This window comes from Arachis hypogaea, chromosome 4 (genome assembly GCF_003086295.3).
Source record: "Arachis hypogaea cultivar Tifrunner chromosome 4, arahy.Tifrunner.gnm2.J5K5, whole genome shotgun sequence".
NCBI classification, from domain to species: Eukaryota; Viridiplantae; Streptophyta; class Magnoliopsida; order Fabales; family Fabaceae; genus Arachis; species Arachis hypogaea.
In genome coordinates this window covers 100448472-100460482 of record NC_092039.1, presented here as the reverse complement: position 1 = coordinate 100460482, position 12011 = coordinate 100448472, and the positions used below count along the sequence as shown (strand labels likewise).

Below are 12011 nucleotides of genomic sequence, written 5' to 3'. Positions count from 1 at the left end.
ATGGTGCTCTGTTCTGGCGTTGAACGCCGGCCAGATGCACCTTCTGGGCGTTGAACGCCGGCCCGTGCATCCTCCAGGGTGAAAATTTTTTTCTTCTATTTTTTTGACTCTGTTTTTAATTTTTTTTGATTTTTTCGTGACTCCTCATGATCATGTACCTAATTAAACACAAAAATAACAAAGAAACAAAATGAAATAAAATTAGATAAATAAAATTGGGTTGCCTCCCAACAAGCTCTTCTTTAATGTCAATAGCTTGACAGTGGCTCTCATGGAGCCACAAGATGATCAAGTCAATTTAGTGTGTTGTCTCCATACCAAACTTAGAGTTTGGATATGGAATTTGAACACCAAACTTAGAGTTTGGTTGTGGCCTCACAACACCAAACTTAGAGGTTGACTGTGTGGGCTCTTTTTGACCTTGAACTGAGAGAAGCTCTTCATGCTTACTCTCCTTTGTCACAGAGGGATGGCCATGTGCTTGAAACACAAGGTATTCCCCATTCAATTGAAGGACTAACTCTCCTCTGTTGACATTTATCACAGCTTCTGCTGTGGCTAGGAAAGGTCTTCCTAGGATGATGCATTCATCATCTTCCTTCCTAGTATCTAGGATTATGAAATCAGTAGGGATGTAAAGGCCTTCAACCTTTACTAGCACGTCCTCTACTATCCCGTGAGCTTCTCTCATGGACTTGTCTGCCAATTGTAATGAGAACAAGGCAGGTTGTACCTCAATGATCCCTAGCTTCTCCATTACAGAGAGTGGCATAAGGTTTATCCCTGACCCAAGATCACATAGAGCTTTTTCAAAGCTCATGGTGCCAATGGTGCAAGGTATCAAGAACTTGCCAGGATCTTGTTTCTTTTGAGGTAGAGTTTCCTGAATCCAAGTATCTAAGTCACTAATGAGCAAGGGAGGTTCACTTTCCCAAGTCTCATTACCAAATAGCTTGGCATTCAGCTTCATGATAGCTCCTAGATATTGAGCAACTTGCTCACCAGTCACATCTTCATCCTCTTCAGAGGATGAATATTCTTCAGAGCTCATGAATGGCAGAAGGAGATTTAATGGAATCTCTATGGTCTCTAAGTGAGCCTCAGATTCCTCAGGATCCTTAATAGGAAACTCCTTCTTGTTTGAGGAACGTCCCAGGAGGTCTTCCTCACTAGGATTTTCGTCCTCCTCCTCTTTTATGCATTCGGCCACTTTGATTAAATCAATGGCCTTGCACTCTCCTTTTGGATTTTCTTCTGTATTGCTTGGGAGAGTACTGGGAGGAGTTTCAATGACTTTCTTACTCAGCTGGCCCACTTGTGCCTCCAAATTTCTAATGGAGGATCTTGTTTCATTCATGAAACTAAAAGTGGCCTTTGACAGATCAGAGACTATATTAGCTAAATTAGAATTATTTTGTTCAGAGTTCTCTGTCTGTTGCTGAGGAGATGATGGATATGGCTTACTATTGTTCATCCTATTGCGTCCACCATTGTTAAAGCCTTGTTGAGGTTTTTGTTGATCCTTCCATGAGAAATTTGGATGATTTCTCCATGATGAGTTATAGGTGTTTCCATAAGGTTCACCTAAGTAATTGACCTCTGCCATGGCAGGGTTCTCAGGATCATAAGCTTCTTCAGAAGCTGCCTCTCTAGTACTGTTGGATGCATGTTGCAATCCATTCAGATTTTGAGAGATTATGTTGACCTGTTGAGTCAACATTTTGTTCTGAGCCAATATGGCATTCAGAGCATCAATTTCAAGAACTCCTTTCTTCTGAGGTATCCCATTACTCACGGAATTCCTCTCAGAGGTATACATGAACTGGTTGTTTGCAACCATGTCAATGAGTTCTTGTGCCTCTTCAGGCGTCTTCTTCAGGTGAATAGATCCACCTGCAGAATGGTCCAGTGACATTTTCGAAAATTCAGAGAGACCATAATAGAATATATCTAATAGGGTCCATTCTGAAAACATGTCAGATGGACATCTCTTGGTCAGCTGCTTGTATCTTTCCCAAGCTTCATAGAGGGATTCACCATCTTTTTGTTTGAAGGTTTGAACATCCACTCTTAGCTTGCTCAACTTTTGAGGAGGAAAGAATTTATCTAAGAAAGCAGTGACTAGCTTATCCCAGGAGTCCAGGCTATCCTTAGGTTGTGAATCCAGCCATATTCTAGCTCTGTCTCTTACAGCAAAAGGGAAAAGCATGAGTCTGTAGACTTCAGGATTAACTCCATTCGTCTTTATAGTATCACAGACTTGCAAGAACTCAGTTAAAAACTGATAGGGATCTTCAGATGGAAGCCCATAAAACTTGCAGTTTTGTTGCATTAATGCAACTAGTTGAGGCTTAAGCTCAAAGTTATTGGCTCCAATGGCAGGAATGGAGATGCTTCTTCCATCAAACTTGGATGTTGGCTTTGTGAAATCGCCAAGCATTCTCCTTGCATTATTATTATTATTTTCGGCCATCTCCTTCTCTTGTTCGAAAATTTCTGAAAGGTTATTTCTGGATTGTTGTAATTTAGCTTCTCTTAATTTTCTCTTCAGAGTCCTTTCAGGTTCTGGATCAGCTTCAACAAGAGTGCCTTTATCCTTGTTCCTGCTCATAAGAAAGAGAAGAAAACAAGAAAAGAAAGAGGAATCCTCTATGTCACAGTATAGAGATTCCTTTATGTTAGTAGAAGAAGAAGGGGGTAGAAGAAAGAAGAAGGATGGATTCGGATTTTTGGATGAAGAGAGGTGAAGAGAAGTGTTAGTAATTAATTAATTAAATAGAATAAGAGAAGAGAAGAGAAATTTTCGAAAATAATTTTGAAAAAATGGTTAGTGATTTTCGAAAATTAAAGATGAGATGAGATTAAAATTAAAATTTAAAACAATTAAAAAGAATTTTTGAAAAAGAGAGGGAGGATTTTCGAAAATTAGAGAGAGATAGGTAGTTTTGAAAAATATAAGAAACAAACAAAAAGTTAGTTAATTGATTGAAAAAGATTTGAAATCAAAATTTGAAAAAGATAAGAAGATAAGAAGTTAGATAAGATATTTTGAAATCAAATTTTGAAAAAGATAAAATTTTTTTGAAAAAGATAAGATAAAAGATAAAATGATATGTTTGAAAAAGATATTTTGAAAAAGATTTAATTTTAAAATTGACTTAACTAACAAGAAACTACAAGATAAGATTCTAGAACTTAAAGATTGAACCTTTCTTAACAAGAAAGTAACAAACTTCAAATTTTTGAACCAATCACATTAATTGTTAGCTAATTTTTCGAAAATTGGATAAAAATATAAGAAAAAGATTTTGAAAATATTTTGAAAAATAATTTTGAAATTTTCGAAAATTATATAAAAAAATGAAAAAGATATGATTTTTGAAAAAGATTTTGAAAAGATAAGATTTTTAAAATTGAAATTTTGACTTGACTTGTAAGAAACAACTAATTTTAAAAATTTTTGACCAAGTCAACCCAAAATTTCGAAAATTTGGAGGGAAATAAGGAAAAGATATTTTTGATTTTTAAAGTTTTAAAGAAAAACACAAAAATGACCCAAAACATGAAAATTTTGGATCAAGACACAAGATGCATGCAAGAATGCTATGAATGTCAAGATGAACACCAAGAACACTTTGAAGATCATGATGAACATCAAGAACATAATTTTGAAAAATTTTTTGATGCAAAGAAAACATGCAACACAACAAACTTAGAAATTTTTAATGCATGGAAAATATGAATGCAAAGATGCACATGAAAAACAAGAAAAGACACAAAACAAGAAATCATCAAGATCAAACAAGAAGACTTGTCAAGAACAACTTGAAGATCATGAAGAACACTATGAATGCATGAGATTTTCGAAAATAATGCAAGAAAAATTTTAAAAGCATGCAATTGACACCAAACTTAAAAATTAACACAATACTCAAACAAGAAACACAAAATATTTTTGATTTTTATGATTTTCTAATTTTTTTTTGTATTTTTATTGATTTTTTTCGAAAAAACATTTTTGGAAAACGAAAAAGGAAAGAAAAAATTTTGGAAAAGATTTTTGAAAAGAAAGTTACCTAATCTGAGCAACAAGATGAACCGTCAGTTGTCCATACTCGAACAATCCCCGGCAACGGCGCCAAAAACTTGGTGGACGAAATTGTGATCACTTGTTCTTTCTACTTGTAGGATGTTTACTCTGAGGGCATTGTTTATTTTCTTCACAACTCCGTTCAACTAACCAGCAAGTGTACTGGGTCGTCTAAGTAATAAACCTTACGTGAGTAAGGGTCGAATCCACAGAGATTGTTGGTATGAAGCAAGCTATGGTCACCTTGCAAATCTCAGTTAGGCAGATTAAAATAGTTTTATGGGTTTTCAAAAATATAAATAATGAAAGGCATAAAGATACTTATGCAGATTCATTGGTGGGAATTTCAGATAAGCGGATGGAGATGCTGTAGAGCTCTTGGACGCCTGCTCTTCTACTGCTTCTAATCAATCCTTCTTACTCCTTTCCATGGCAAGCTTTGTATAGGGGTTCACCATCAACTGTGGCTACTTTCTTCCTCTCGGGGAAATACCCTGTGCGGCTGTCACTCGCACAGCTAACCAGTCTGGAGGCATCACCCATGGCTAATGGCTACATCCCATCCTCGCAGTGAAAACTAATGCACGCACTCTGTCACAGTACGGCTAATCACCGGTTGGTTCCCGCTCCTACTGGAATAGAATCCCTCTTTTGCGTCTGTCACTAACGCCCAGCAGGTTAAAGTTTGAAGCACGTCACGGTCATTCATTACCGGAATCCTACTCGGAACACCACAGACAAGGTTGGACTTTCCGGATTCCCAGGATCCTACTCGGAATACCACAGACAAGGTGAGACTTTCCGGATCCTCATAAATGCCGCCATCTATCTAGCTTATACCACGAAGATTCTGTTGGGGAATCTAAGAGATACGCATTCAAGCTCTGTTGCATGTAGAACGGAAGTGGTTGTCAATCACGCACGTTCATAAGTGAGAATGATGATGAGGGTAATTTGACTCATAGCATTCATCATGTTCTTGGGTACGAATGAATATCTTGGAATAAGAATAAGAGAGATTTGAATAAAAGAAGATAGAATTTCATTAATACTTGAGGTACAGCAGAGCTCCACACCCTTGATCTGTGGTGTGCAGAAACTCCACCGTTGAAAATACATAAGCAAAGAGTTCAGGCATGGCCGAATGGCCAGCCTCTCTAACGTGATCAATGATCTCCTAAGATGAAGAATAAAACAAAACTGAGACCAAAGATGAGATCAAAGATGTCTAATACAATAGATAAATGTCCTATATATACTAGACTAGCTACTAGGGTTTACATGAGTAAGTAATTGATGCATAAATCCACTTCCAGGGCCCACTTGGTGTATGCTTGGGCTGAGCTTGATTAATTCACGAGCTGAGGCATCTCTTTGAGTTGAACTCTGAGTTATGACGTGTTTTGGGCGTTTAACTCCGGATCATGACGTTTTTCTGGCGTTTAACTCCAGACAGCAGCGTGTACTTGGCGTTTAACGCCAAGTTACGTCGTCATTCTTCGAATAAAGCATGGACTATTATATATTGCTGGAAAGCCCTGGATGTCTACTTTCCAACGCCGTTGAGAGCGCGCCAATTGGAGTTCTGTAGCTCTAGAAAATCCATTTCGAGTGCAGGGAGGTCAGAATCCAACAGCATCAGCAGTCCTTTTGTCAGCCTTCTTCAGAGTTTTGCTCAAATCCCTCAATTTCAGTCAGAATTTACCTGAAATCACAGAAAAACACACAAACTCATAGTAAAGTCCAGAAATGTGAATTTAACATAAAAACTAATGAAAACATCCCTAAAAGTAGCTCAAACTTACTAAAAACTATATGAAAACAATGCCAAAAAGCGTATAAATTATCCGCTCATCACCACAACATCATAGAAGTGGTCTTGATGGGCTTTGGAGATGAATCTTTCCATCTCCCATGACTTGGAGGTGGAAGCTTTTGCCTTCCCTTTCCCTTTTCTAGAGCTTTCTCCGGTCTTAGGTGCCATCAATGGTAATGGAGAAACAAAAAGCTATGCTTTTACCACACCAAACTTAAAATATTGCTCACCCTCGAGCAAGAGAAGAAAGAATAGAAGAAGAAGATATGGAAGAGAGGGAGAGAGGGTGTGTTTCGGCCAAGAAGGGGAAGAGAGGGTTGTGTTGTGTGAAAATAAAGAAGAATAGAGGGGTTTATATAGTGGAGGGAGAGGGGTTAAGGTTCGGCCATATTGGGTGGGTTGGGTGGGAAATTGATTTTGAATTTTGATGGTAGGTGGGGTTTATGGGGAAGGGTGGATGGATGTGAGTGGTGAAGAGGTGATGGGGAAGAGAGATTGAGGTGATTGGTGAAGGGTTTTTGGGGAAGAGTGTTTATGGGATCGTGTGAAGAGGGTTGAGAAGAGGGAAGAAGGTGAGTGGAGGTAGGTGGGGATCCTGTGGGGTCCACAGATCCTGAGGTGATCCTGTGGGGTCCGCAGATCCTGAGGTGTCAAGGATTTACACCCCTACACCAATTAGGCATGTAAAATGCCTTTGCATACAATTCTGTCGTTTAAACACCGAATTGATGCTTGTTCTGGGCGTTGAACGCCCATCTGCAGCATGTTTCTGGCGTTAAACGCCAGTTCCATGCTTGTTTCTGGCGTTCAGCGCCAGCTCTTCCCAGGGTGTATTTCTGGCGTTCAAACGCTAGGATGTTGCTTGTTTCTGGCGTTCAACGCCAGATCCATGCTCTGTTCTGGCGTTGAACGCCAGACAGATGCTCTTTACTGGCGTTTAAACGCCAGTAAGTCCTTCCTCTAGGGTGTGATTTTTCTTCTGCTGTTTTTAATTTTAGTATTTTTTTTGTGACTCCACATGATCATGAACCTAATAAAACATAAAAGAACAATAAAATAAAAATAAAATTAGATAAATAAAAATTGGGTTGCCTCCCAACAAGCGCTTCTTTAATGTCAATAGCTTGACAGTGGGCTCTCATGGAGCCACACAGGTGATCAGGTTAATGTTGTAGACTCCCAACACCAAACTTAGAGTTTGGATGTGGGGATTCAATCACCAAACTTAGAGTTTGGTTGAGGCCTCCCAACACCAAACTTAGAGTTTGATTGTGGGGGCTTTGTTTGACTCTGTACTGAGAGAAGCTTTTCATGCTTCCTCTCCATTGTTACAGAAGAATAGCCTTGGGCTTTAAACACAAGGTAGTCCCCATTCAATTGAAGGACTAATTCACCTCTGTCAACATCAATCACAGCTCCTGCTGTGGCTAGGAAGGGTCTTCCAAGGATGATGCATTCATCCTCCTTCTTCCTAGTGTCTAAGATTATGAAATCAGCAGGGATGTAAAGGCCTTTAACCTTTACTAACACGTCCTCTACCATTCCATAAGCTTGTGTTACTGAATTGTCTGCCAATGGTAATGAGAATGTGGCAGCCTGTACCTCAAAGATCCCCAGCTTCTCCATTACAGAGAGTGGCATAAGATTTATTCCTGACCCCAGGTCACACAGAGCCTTCTCAAAGGTCATGGTGCCTATGGTACAGGGCATTATGAATTTTCCAGGATCTTGTTTCTTTTGAGGTAAAGTTTGCTGAACCCATGTATCTAGTTCACTAATGAACAAGGGAGGTTCATCTTCCCATGTCTCATTACCAAACAACTTGGCATTCAACTTCATGATGGCTCCTAGATATTGAGCAACTTGCTCTCCAGTTACATCTTCATCCTCTTCAGAGGAAGAATAGTTTTCAGAGCTCATGAATGGTAGAAGGAGGTCTAGTAGAATCTCTATGGTCTCTATATGAGCCTCAGATTCCTTTGGGTCCTTAATAGGGAACTCCTTCTTGCTTGAGGGACGTCCCATAAGGTCATCCCCATTGGGATTCACGTCCTCTCCTTCCTCTCTAGGTTCGGCCACGTTGATTATATCAATGGCCTTGCACTCTCTTTTTGGATTCTCTTCAGTATTACTTGGGAGAGTACTAGGAGGGGTTTCAGTGATTTTCTTACTCAGCTGGCCCACTTGTGCCTCCAAATTTCTTATGGAGGACCTTGTTTCACTCATGAAACTTAAAGTGGCCTTAGACAGATCAGAGACTAAGTTTGCTAAATTAGAGGTATTTTGTTCGTGATTCTCTGTCTGTTGCTGAGAAGATGATGGAAAAGGCTTGCTGAGCCTGTTTTTTCCACCATTGTTAAAGCCTTGTTGAGGCTTTTGTTGATCCTTCCATGAGAAATTTAGATGATTTCTCCATGATGAATTATAGGTGTTTTCATAAGGTTCACCCATGTAATTTACCTCTGCTATTGCAGGGTTCTCAGGATCATAAGCTTCTTCTTCAGAAGATGCCTCTTTAGTACTGTTGGATGCATTTTGCCATCCATTCAGACTTTGGGAAATCATGTTAACATGCTGAGTCAACACTTTGTTCTGAGCCAATATGGCATTCAGAGCATCAATTTCAAGAACTTCCTTCCTTTGAGGCGTCCCATTATTCACGGAATTTCTTTCAGAAGTGTACATGAATTGATTATTTGCAACCATGTCAATAAGTTCTTGAGCTTCTGCAGGCGTTTTCTTTAGGTGAATGGATCCACCTGTAGAATGGTCCAGTGACATCTTGAAAAACTCAGACAGACCATAATAGAATATATCCAGAATGGTCCATTCTGAAAGCATGTCAGGAGGACACCTTTTGGTCATATGTTTGTATCTTTCCCAAGCTTCATAGAGGGATTCACCATCTTTTTGTTTGAAGGTCTGAACATCCACTCTAAGCTTGCTCAGCTTTTGAGGAGGAAAGAACTTAGCCAAGAAGGCCGTGACCAGCTTATCCCAGGAGTCCAGGCTATCCTTAGGTTGTGAGTCCAACCATGTTCTAGCTCTGTCTCTTACAGCAAAAGGGAAAAGCATGAGCCTGTAGACTTCAGGATCCACTCCATTAGTCTTAACAGTCTCACAGATCTGCAAGAACTCAGTTAAAAACTAATAGGGATCTTCTGATGGAAGTCCATGGAATTTGCAGTTCTGTTGCATCAGAGCAACTAGTTGAGGTTTCAGCTCAAAATTATTTGCTCCAATGGTAGGGATGGAGATGCTTCTTCCATCAAACTTGGAAATAGGTGTAGTGTAATCACCAAGCATCCTCCTTGCATTATTGTTGTTAGGTTCGGCTGCCATCTCCTTTTCCTGTTTGAATTTTTCAATAAGGTTGTCTCTGGATTGTTGTAATTTAGCTTCTCTTAATTTCCTCTTCAGAGTCCTTTCAGGTTCTGGATCAGCTTCAACAAGAATGTCTTTTTTCTTGTTCCTGCTCATAAGAAGAGAAAAGAACAAGAAAAGAAGAGGAATCCTCTATGTCACAGTATAGGGATTCCTTTATGTGAGTAGAATGGAAGAAGAGTAGAAGAGAAAAAGAAGAAGAAGAATTCGAACACAGAGAAGGGGGGTTCGAATTATGAGAAGAGAAGTGTTAGTAGATGAATAAATAAATAGAAGGAGATGAGGAAAAGAAGTTTTCGAAAATTAATTAAAATAAACAAATAAAATTTAAAGTTAAAATTCGAAAATTAAGATTGAAATTAAATTAAAATTTAAAATAATTAATTAATTAATAAGAATTTTTGAAAAAGTGGGAGGTATTTTCGAAAATTAGAGAGGAAAGAGTAGTTAGGTGGTTTTGAAAAAGATAAGAATCAATCAAAAAGATAAGATTAATTGAAAAAGATTTGAAATTCAAATTTTGAAAAGATAAGAAGATAAGAAGTTAGAAAAGATATTTTAAAATCAAATTTTTGAAAAAGATAAACTTTTGAAAAATATATAATATAAAAGATATGATAAAAAGATATAATTAAAAAGATTTAATTTAAATATTTTAAAATTAAAATTGATTACTTGACTAACAAGAAACTAAAAGATAAGATTCTAGAATTTAAAGATTGAACCTTTCTTAACAAGAAAGTAACAAACTTCAAATTTTTGAACCAATCACATTACTTGTTAGTTAAGTTTCAAAAATTTTGAAATAAAATTAAGAAAAAGATTTTGAAAATAATTTTTTGAAATTTTCGAAAATCATAAAAAATGAAAAAGAATTGATTTTTGAAAAAGTTTTGAAAAAGATAAAATTTTTAAAAATTGAAATTTTGACTTGACTAACAAGAAACAACTTATTTTTAAAATTTTTGACTAAGTCAACCCAAAATTTCGAAATTTTGAGAGAAAAAGGGAATGATATATTTTTTTGATTTTTTTGAATTTTTAATGAGGAGAGAGAAAAACATGAAAATAACTCACAACATGAAAATTATGAATCAAAACACATGATGCATGCAAGAACACTATGAATGTCAAGATGAACACCAAGAACACTTTGAAGATTATGATGAACATCAATAACATATTTTTGAAAATTTTTTTTTGATGCAAAGAAAACATGCAAGACACCAAACTTAGAAATCTTTAATGCTTAGACACCATGAATGCAAAAATGCACATGAAAAACAACAAAGGATACAAAACAAGAAAACATCAAGATCAAATAAGAAGACTTACCAAGAACAACTTGAAGATCATGAAGAACACTATGAATGCATGAATTTTCAAAAAATACATAAATTTTTAGAAAAAAATGCAATTGACACCAAACAAAAAAAATTGACTCAAAACTCAAACAAGAGACACAAAATATTTTTGATTTTTATGATTTTATGTTTTTTTTGGATTTTTGTATATATTTTTTTGGAAAACATATAGGATAAAGAAAGTAATAAATTCAAAGTCCTCAATCAAGATTTCAGGAATCATATCAGGTTAGTCTAAAGCTTGATGGCCAGCCAAGCTTCAGCATACCATTTTGAAACTTTAGAATTCATTCTTAAAAATTTATAATGGTTTTCAAAAACAAAAGGAATAAAATTTTTTTTTGAAAGATATTTCGAAAAATTAATAATAAAAAAAATAAAAAGCTTAAAGTTAAAATAAAATTACGTAATCTGAGCAACAAGATGAACCGTCAGTTGTCCAAACTCAAGCAATCCCCAGCAACGGCGCCAAAAACTTGGTACGCGAAATTGTGATCTCTGGTAATGGCTCCAAAAACTTGGTGCTCTAATCTTAATTTATAAATTGTCACAACTCCGTGTAGCTGACCAGCAAGTGCACTGGGTCGTCCCAGTAATACCTTACATGAGTAAGGGTCGATCCCACTGAGATTGTTGGTATAAAGAAAGCTATGGTCATCTTGTAAATCTCAGTTAGGCGTATAATAATTTGTAATGAGTTTTCGAATGATAATAGTAAATAAACAGAAAATAAAGATAAAGATACTTATGTAAATCATTGGTGAGAATTTTAGATAAGCGTATGGAGATGCTTTGTCCCTGTTGGATCTCTGCTTTCCTACTGCCTTCCTTCAATCTTTCTTACTCCTTTTCATGGCAAGCTGTATGTTGGGCATCACCGTTGTCAATGGCTACTTCCCGTCCTCTCAGTGAAAATGGTCCAAAATGCTCTGTCACAGCACGGATAATCATCTGTCGGTTCTCGATCATACTGGAATAGGATCTTCTATCCTTTTGCGTTTGTCATCACGCCCAGTACTCGCGAGTTTGAAGCTCGTCACAGTCATTCAATCGCTGAATCCTACTCGGAATACCACAGACAAGGTTTAGACTTTCTAGATTCTCATGAATGCCGCCATCAATTCTAGCTTATACCACGAAGACTTTGATTCCACGGAATGGGAGGCTCGGTTGTCAGGCGAGGCAGCCATGCGTCGTGGGTCAAGAATCCAAGAGATATTCGCCCGGTCTAAGGTAGAACGGAAGTGGTTGTCAGTCATGTGTTCATAGGTGAGAATGATGATGAGTGTCATGGATCATCACATTCATCAGGTTGAGGTGCAACGAATATCTTAGAATAGGAATAAGTTGAATTGAA

The 12011-nt window shown here is 37.3% G+C and overlaps 1 non-coding gene across 1 annotated transcript; it reads left to right on the top strand.

The window, feature by feature from the left end:
• Positions 1–8741: 8741 nt before the first annotated feature.
• LOC112798728 (small nucleolar RNA R71) lies at positions 8742–8849 on the top strand. Its single transcript, XR_003200326.1, has one exon. It is a non-coding gene; the product is annotated as a small nucleolar RNA R71 (small nucleolar RNA).
• Positions 8850–12011: the final 3162 nt, after the last annotated feature.